Below are 9415 nucleotides of genomic sequence, written 5' to 3'. Positions count from 1 at the left end.
GGGGTGAGTGAGTGTGTGTGTGTGTGTGTGTGTGCGGGGGATGATGTGTATGCATGAGGCATGTGAGCGAGCAAATGTATGCATGCATGTGGAGAGAGGGGGGTGGAGGGTGGTCCACACCCTGTTTTATAGGAGCGCAACCAGCTCGTTCTCTCACAACACACATGCCCACCATGTGAATTATGAAATGCCACTTGACACTGCTGACAGAAAATGAGTGAGTGTGCATGTGTGTGCGTACATGCATGTGCATGAGCCCTGTGCATCTACAATATATTGTATAATCTCTTTTTGTGCCCACAGCTGCTGTTTATCTGGATATGAATTAATGATTGAAAATGAAACCCGGAACATGCATCAGGCGTTCTCTAAACGTGGACTGAGGCCCCATAAAAGCCTAATGTGTTCCTCCATAAGAGGTTTTGTCAGGTACAGCTGTTTTCCTATTAGGAAACATCTAGTAATGTCCCAAAGTGCAGTAGTAAGAAGGTTTCTTCTAATTTGGGGGATGAGGGTTGGGGGTGAAGGAGAGGGATGCAGAGAAAGACAGACAGTTAGGGTGGGGCCCATGAAACAAGGCATAAACAAGTGAGTCAGCCACAAAAATACACGTCAACCTACAACCTGACAGCAATTATGCCATAGTCATTATCCAAACACTTGAAATTTTGCAGCAGCCTTTGATCCCAGAGAGCACAGCTTGTTAATGCACTGATTTCCTTGAAGTGCACTGTGTTATTTGCTTAAGGAAGAGGTGATGTGAGCTGGCAGGAAGTCAGCAGGTGGGAAAAAGGAAGAGGAAATGGCTCTTCCAGTAAAGTCTTGTAGAGTGACCAGCAGGATTTTATACTGAGCATCTGGGGCCAGGAATGCATGGGAATAGTGTGTGTGTGTGTGTGTGTGTGTGTGTGTGTGTGTTTGTGTGTGTGTGTGTGTGTGTGTATACGTGTGTGTGCGTGCACGTGTGTAAAATAAGAGAGAGTTGAGATGGTATCTGCCTCAGTGATGTCATAAAGTAAGAAGCAGACAACCTGGTCCCGGTGTTGTCACCAGGCACAGATGAGACAATGACGCAGCATGACTCTGAATCTGCATGTGTGTGTGTGCGTCTGATGCAAGCTTCCTGCGAAGGACACCAAGTGTCGAAGTTTTTTTTACATGCACGCACGCATACACAGACACGAGAAGGATCAAATCATCCTTTGGAAAATATAACTGAACAGGAAGGAGAGAAAAGGATCCTGAGACTCTTAGAGACAGACACGGAGGGGTGGAAGTAAGGGTGTGAACGCTGGGTAAAGGGGCCCAACATAAAGAAAAGATTTGTGTGCTTCGTCTGGCTGTCATCTCTCTTCCTACCACTGGGAAGAAATGTGTCAAAGAGTACATTGTTTCCCTCTATGTATCTGTTTGTGTCCATCCCTTGCTCTGGCTAAATGCCGCTGTAGTCCCCATGAATTCATCCTCCCTCTCTCTCTCTCCCTCTCTCTCCCTCATTCTGTATATATATCCTTTGTCACCCTCCCCCTCTAACTAGCAGTTTAGTTAGCCTGCTGAAAGACAGGAAATGCCTGAAGGGCAAATGAATAAGAAGTGGCAGCTGCCCATGCGTGGTGCGAATCAGGAAAATCTCCTCGGTGTCATTCGTTCACCCCACCCAGATTTTCCCAATGATCAGTGTCATTTTCTTCTTTTTACTTTTTGAAAACGCAAAAGCTACTTGCCAGAGTAGTCAACAGCAAACAAAGAAAAAGCTCTATCCACCCACTGTAAATTACTTGCCCAGTGCCAAGCAGCAGGCAGTCACTGTTAGCGACTAACTGGTGAACATAGCTGAGCATTTATCAGCTAGAGAGCCGGATATTTCCCTGAGGAGTTGGTGGAGACCAAAAACGGAGCTAAAAGAAGAGTGAATATTGGACTTCGATTCATCAGGTGGCCACAGAGACTACTCCAAATGAATAGTAATGTTACTCCATATTGGACGTATAAAGAGGTAATTGTTTGCTAACAAGTTTGCCATATTAACTGATTGATGGCAATATTTCCCCAAATGGGCAAAAACAAGTTATTGCAGGTTAAACCTTTAAAGGGAACAGAACACAGCCACAAAGTAAATGTATAAATAGTGATGGGGCTGTGAAGGAGCAAACTTTCCTTTCTTCTTTGTCTTCTTTGTGTCTAACAGTTGATCACGTACTGTTAAGTGTTGTTTAGATGTTTTATTGCAGAAAAAATTAGTTGGTCATTGTTTCATTAACGTTTAAAATCAACAGCAACTCAACTACCCACTCAAGATCCACTCAAAATTCAGGGACACTCAACAGGGGGAAAATCTGGAGAGGAGCATGGTTGGGGTTTAAGGACTGGGGGGAGCTGAATCTGTCTTTTGTAATTGACTAATGGCTCTCTACTGGACATTATATTTTTCTCAGCCAACTATACAACGCTGACCAATGCCTTTCACATTTGGTTCCTGATTTTATGAGCTAAATTTCACATTCGATCAAAAAAGGATTAAGAATTGCGTGTCTGTCACACCGACAGAAGGTGAAATGAAAGCTGATGACGGTTTGGTTGTTCAATGAAAAACTGACCATTCGCCCATAGACTCATCACACTCTACTGGACACTGTGTGTATGTGTCTGTAAGGGGCATGACCGGGGTATGCTGGACTAAAAAAAAAAAAAGAGAGAGAATGTTTGTATAAGTGTGTGTATCTATGTGTGAGTGTGTTTCCTGCTGATCTGGCCCCAGCTGTACCCAGATGGCCTGAGAGCACAGAGTGCTAAGCTAACAGAGACGAGAGCGAGAAAGAGACATTCACCCTGAGTTAGTGAGCTGGAAGAACATTGTGGTCTGACACCCCACAAAGAATGACACCACCTCTACACTATTTACCTCATGGACCAAACCTCTGGACACAACATAATAATAATACAGATTTGCATTTCATCCATAGAACACGCAGCCAATGAAATGCCCTCTATTACACGCTGCAGGTATTTACCGAATGGGCTGTAATTATTGGCGCATTTACTCAGGCAAAAACTAACCAGCTCGAGTCTAAATGGTCTTTATTTTAAGTTACTTCCATCCTGACATTTTAAGGCATAATTATCAGTTCCCTGATAAATTCTTTTTGGTTCTACAAGTCAAAAAGAATAACAGTGGCTAGAAGTACCTCACACATTTCTTTCTTTAATTACAGCAGACGAGACATCACACCTAGATTAATGAGGTGTGTGTTAATGTCTTTTTTTTTTTTTTTTAATTAATTGGCAAATCCGTTTGTCTATGAAATACCCCAAAAAAGCAGAAGACATCTCTATCTTGTTTCGTGTCTTGTTTTGTTCAACTAACAATCCAAGACTCAAAAATATTCAATTTCAAATTATATAAAAACAGGAAAAAAAGTAGTAAGGTGTTATTTGAGAGGCTGAAACCAGCAAATACTTGACTATTTTGCTCAATTCAATAACTTATTACATTGATTACCAGAATATTTGAAGATTAATATCCTGTCAGTCGACTAATCATATCTGCTCTAGCTGAGACCAGTTCTTCAGGATAGGCATGTGTAGTTAGTCAGTATACTGATAACAGCAGTGTAGTTCACACTAAAGGAACCATCTTATACTCACCATGAATCTGTCTGTCTGCAGTAGACTGAAGAAGACCCCTTGTTCAAGTAAACTTCGTCCTAATAAATAATTTGTACCACAGTTTTTGGAAAATCTACCTGTCTTGGTTTTGGTCTCCTTTCAGTCTGTCTTCTTCTCCACCCTCGCATCTTCCCCGCACTCATTTCTCATGCACTTTGTTAAACCCGCTTCTCATGCCTTCCGAGCTTTCATTTTCCTCCATCTCCCTTTCACCTTCTGTGATCTCTTTTGTCCTTCAGTATCATCGCTCTAGCGCTACCTTCACTTTATCCCTTTCTCTCCTGCTCTGCTCTCTCTGTGTCTTTAGGTTGGTCAGTTCAGCAAGGCCGAGTTACATTCCTGGGATGCCTGCTACATATGGTCCACATTCCAGCCGGTCTGCCGAGAGGCCCACCGCTCCTCACCGCTGGCCCTGCAGAGACCAGCCAACAGCTAAGTGTGCTACAGCATTGCTTCAGCCTAAAATGATCTCAACACAGCTTCAGTTTAGCTCAGCCTGTGCCTGCATGAGGTTAGACCTTATTAAGCCTCACCAATCAAAACTCAGAACTGAAGACCCAACAATGACATTTCATTTAGCTCTTTTCCTTTGCATACAGGCTGCTTTGGTTTCTTTCTCTGTATATCTTTATCCTCAGGCTACTAGCTCTGTCTGTATCTATGTGTGAGTGTGTGTGTGCATGTGCGCGCGTGCGTGCAAATTGTACAAGCCACAATAGGCACTGTTCTTTAACTAGGTCACCTACAGAAAACTGAAAAACTAAACCTGGCAACTGCATGTGCAACCTTACTAGAAACTTCCAAATCATACCAGGATTACTCTACCAAACTAGTGCAGGTTAACTCATTATGCCTGTATTTACTAGATGAAACAATTCATCTGATTTTAGTGTTGCATTGTTGCTGCTCCAGAGAACTTTTCCAGTGGACAGGCACACATAGTTCAACATGTGTTGTCCATATGAGTATGGGACTGGTCTGGCAAACCACACAGCCCCGCTTGAGGAGTGGTGACAGTCTCTCTCCATATGGAGCACTTACAATGTAGTGTGGGACGCATTTGGAATACTGTTAGCGCTGCTTCACCAACTACTATATCTGCAGACTTTGCCATACGACACACACCCTCTCATCCTTGTCCCGTGCATGTGTGCACATGCAAGCACAGACAGAGAAGGACGTCTGTTTCTCCATAAGATGATACCATGAACGCACCGATGCACCGCATGACAACACCTGCCAAGGAGCTCTGGTTTTCTTAACCGGTTCTGTTGGAGGTTTTTTCCTGGTAAAAAGGAGTTATTCTTCTCCACTGTCGCCATGTTCTCTCTATGATATTGTAAGGTCTTGGACTTACCCTGTAAAGTGCCTTCAGATAATGCATGTTGTGATTTGGCGCTATAAAAAAAATGAATTGAAATTAATTACAAATTCTATACTAATTATGAGCGACATTTAAATATTCAACAAACCGTGCTTTATGCATACTAAAGCATGAAAAATGTTAGCTTAAGCTAGTCAAAGTTATCCCTATGAGGCTGTCTGGGTGTGTCCGTAAAAATGTGCAACCTCACTGCAGCTACCGCATTTCCTCCGCAGATCCTCCCCTCTCTGATTGGCCATCAATAACACTCAATGTTCAGCCCTGCTCAATTACACCAAGTCACTTGATGGGCAGGTCATTCATAACCTTAAGTTGGCAGCGGAGGAGTGACTCATCAAATGACACATTTTTAAATTCTATGGTTCTGATCAATGTCAGCAACACTGACGGGGTAAAACGGTTCCAGATCCTTCTGTGGGTATTTTGGAAAGTCAAGTAAAAGGCCTGTTTGTCAGGCTAAACCCTTCCCAATTTGCAGACCCACAAATATACACATACTGCATAAAATATAGCAAATACTCAAATACACACACGCAAAGATAAATGCATTCATATGCACTCAAAATAACGACTTTCAGGATGACTTGACATTTGACTCTAGATAATAAGGCACAAGGACATTAAATTACTGCCACAAACACCAGATTCCAATCTTTCTTCCCTCTTACATGCCCTTTCTGTGTGTGTCTGTGTCTGGGGAGTGGCGCAATGGACGTCACTGCTGGACTGCTGTATTAATCACATCTAGCCACGCAGAGATAACGACAGTGCCGGCTAACCACTAACACACACATACGTAGTTCAATCAAATGTGGCTAAACAATCAGAGCCCAGACAAAGCAAACATTCAAACAAGATGGCAAAGGGGAGAAGGAGGAGAAAGAGGGTGGAAAAGAGCTCATATAGGGGTAACTTCTTAATCGTACAGAGTGGTACACTATTCTGTACAGTATGTAACAGCAGTGAATAAGGATTTTGTCTGACCAGCAATTCAACTGAGGATTTATAAAGTCATTAAATTTGTCACGAATCAACAATGATTGCAGCAACTGAGGCTGCAGATTCAGTTCCTTTTTACATGAAAAACATGACATTGTTGTGGACTAATCTGGAGCCCACTTCATGCAGTTAAAATCCTTATAAGTTCACTATGACGCTGTTAACAATAACGACAGTTTCACATCCTTTTTTTCATACCAGTATTTAAACACTCATAATGCTCCATTGTAACCAAAGTCAATGAGGCCTTGTAAATACATTATCACACTCCTCTATAGGCGAAACTAGTTCCAACACAGCACTTCCTGCATGGAATGTGGGTGGGGCGTGTCCTGGGACTCTGATGTTATTACCACTGAGGTTAATTCTTATTTTAAAAAGAAAAAAAAAAAACAGCCCAGGGCCTGGACATTCAAATGGTGGCATCCTCATAATCCAGATGTGTCCAGTGGCCCAGACTCTGACTGGCCTGCAGCATCATGTATAATTCACTATTCATAGCCAAAGAGAGGATAATTACAGCAGCCCCAGCACTCTTGAGGAAAGGGTAGGCAATGGGGGAAGCAGAACTGAACCCTGTGCAACTAACAAGCATTTTCCAGAGCATCTCCAGCCTGAAAAGTACATTGTCTTTGAGACATCCCGTCAGGACGAGGAGGAACGAAGAGGGGAGAAAAAAAAGGACATTGCTACTTTTTCAATTTGACCAAGTAAGCTTGTCAGGCCCTTAGAAAATAAGCAGCAAAGGAAACCTGTAATGAATCCTTCAGAACTACAATCTGGGGGGGGGGGGGGGGGGGGAAGGCACTGGCCAACAGAAGTGGCCATGATTTACACAAGGTCAAACTATCCATCAGAAGCTTTTATGTCGTGCAAAGATCAGAGACGACAAGGTCTGAGCTGGCGTTTGGCTGACATCGATGGGATGCAGGTGGAAAAAAAGCCATTGGTTGCTGAACAGAATGCGAAGATGGGGAGATACAGCTCGGCAGCCAGTCCTCACTGAATTATAACCAGACTCAATGCAGTTTTCGACCAAAGAATTTGCGCTTTGGAACCTGAGTGTTGATAAGTTGTCCTGTGTTTACCCACGGCCTTCCTTAATGTTGAAAGCTTTAAACTGAGATTGCATAAGCAAAGGTTCGAGAGCTCTGAACACCGCTTTTAAGATTACATAACCCCTGCCGCTAGAATTCATAGAAATTGGATTGGGGGGGTGGGGGTGAGGGGGCAGGGTACATAGACTGTCTAAACTTGCAACAGGCTGATGAGCACAGTGCAATAACCCGGGTGCCGGAAAAAAAAAAAAAAGGCAAGCAACGGAAACCAAAACAGGCAAATGTAAAAAGTTTCAAGGTATAAAAACTACAATATGCAACAATATGTCACATGGATACATTTCTTAAATTTACTGTTAAGCAGCATTCCACAGGTTGACTCAAATACAACCCTTACCTCCATCAATTAACACCTCTGCAGACTCCTGGAAGTAGATCCTGATGGTATGACCTAAAGTTGATTAAAAGACAAGAAGATCAACTGTGGGCACCTGGAGATACTGAGGGGGTAAAAACAGCACAAGACAAGCTTGAAACGGGAAATGAATGACGCGGAGAGAGATAGAGAAAGAGAGAGAGATGGGGGGGAGAGAGAAAGAGAGAGAGGAGGAGGAGGAGGGGGCAACTCTCCACATCCATGTTGCGCTACAAAGGGTGGGGCCTTGAGGAATTCACTCTATCTGCTTTCCTCTCGACTTAAAGCTTATCTTAATTAGACTATACAGGGTCAGTCTGCCTGTGCACTCAATTATGATTGAGTTAAACGTATCGCAACACTACGGAATGACTCCTCGATATTCTGGGACAAGTCGAGCAGACTACTGCTAACGTAGACCCAACTCTTACGCTTCCCCGTCCTTCCCTGCTGGATTTATATTCATTCAACGCCCAAACGTTCGCCTTGCTTTTAAGTCACACCCTCCCCATCATTTTTCTAGTTATATCCTCGCACTGTATCGTAGGCAAATACAGAAAATAAAGATTTTATACAGGCCTCGACCGACTGACACACCACCAGCAGCGCCAGATCAGTCCGTTTCTTCACTTTTGACTCACGCTACATCTTCATAAAATGATAATACATGACAAAATACCTTTAAGATCGCACCGTAGCGCGCCCTGTTCTGTGGCCTTTAAATGTCACCTCCGCTAAAAAGAAAAAAAAGTTTGCAAAATGTATTTGACAGTCGCACTTACTTTGATTCAGGTGAATCCACTGGCTCCAACGAGGCACTTGTCACTACGGTCATACTATATCAAATATGCGCAATTTGTGCCGCGCTTTGGTGAGGTTTGAGGATTATTAGGCTCTGTTCGGACTGTTTCCCCCACGCCCAGTTTGCCTGTGGCATTCAGCAGGGCTGGCTACTGTAAAGTTGCCACGTCCGTTACATTTCAGACTTATGAAACCAATACGACCTCCCAAGCAACAACAAAAAAAAAACACACCCGATTTACTTCTTAACTGCGTAATATTCCAATTAATCTGGGCTACTGCGAAGGATTTAAGCTAAAAGATGCGCACGTCAAGATGGCAATACATTTGTTATGTAATATCTTCCTTAATGAAAATGACTGAAGAGATTCTTTAAAGCCGTTGGCAGATATAAGAGTCTCGGCCCTGACTGGCCACTCTCGAGGAGACACAGTCGGTTTTGTAACATTTTTCAGCGCAGAAGCCTCACACAGACCCTCAGCCACACCTTAACTCTCAATCAATTTTTTTTCTGACAGTTCCAGAGGTTTCGACGAGACGCGAAGCCCGCAAGTTCACCCTGACAAGCCTGTCGCTTTGTGTATCTCGAGCACTCCGCTGTTAACCTTTTAAACCTGTAAAAAGAGAAAGAAAAACGGTCCATTCTGAGTATCCGGTTGGCCGGTCCCACCCCGTGCTGCTCGCTGCTTCTCGGGGCTCCCTCCCCGGTCTCTCTCTCCGGTCCAACTCCTCTCTTCAAACCGGCTTCTCACTCCGATCAGCTGGCAGGGCCGTGACGTCAACACACAGCACCGGCCAATCAGACGCGAACCGGAAAAATCACTGCTGACGCCCACCGTATACGCAGGATGACGATCAGGTGCATCGACCAATGACAGCGCAGATCTCTGTGAGAAATAAGGCGGGCACTAGAAATGGTGACCAATGGCCTTACATCCGCCCATGGGAGGCGTTTTATCCTCTGACCTATTAGGTGTTGGGAAGTATTATGTGTGAAGTGTTAGGAACTTTTTCAACACCAGTAAGCTGCAGATGAAATTGAAATTATAGATAGTTGAAGTAATGAAATGTCTTAAGTTGGTGTTACTGTAG

The 9415-nt window shown here is 43.7% G+C and overlaps 1 long non-coding RNA gene across 1 annotated transcript in view; it reads right to left on the bottom strand.

The window, feature by feature from the left end:
- LOC111668105 (uncharacterized) overlaps positions 1–9037 on the bottom strand; it is a 16304-nt gene extending 7267 nt beyond the window's left edge. The window contains exons 1-2 of the long non-coding RNA XR_002761712.2: positions 8305–9037; positions 7505–7558 (exon numbers count right to left, since the gene is read on the bottom strand). This is a non-coding gene — a long non-coding RNA (uncharacterized LOC111668105). The remainder of the gene's footprint in view (positions 1–7504; positions 7559–8304) is intronic.
- Positions 9038–9415: the final 378 nt, after the last annotated feature.

The sequence above is a fragment of the Seriola lalandi genome, unplaced genomic scaffold, assembly GCF_002814215.2.
Source record: "Seriola lalandi dorsalis isolate HSWRI2012SDOR001 ecotype SW California unplaced genomic scaffold, Sedor1 jcf7180002054703, whole genome shotgun sequence".
Taxonomy (NCBI): Eukaryota; Metazoa; Chordata; class Actinopteri; order Carangiformes; family Carangidae; genus Seriola; species Seriola lalandi.
The sequence above is the reverse complement of the archived record's forward strand: the minus strand, read 5'-3'. Positions and strand labels throughout refer to the sequence as shown.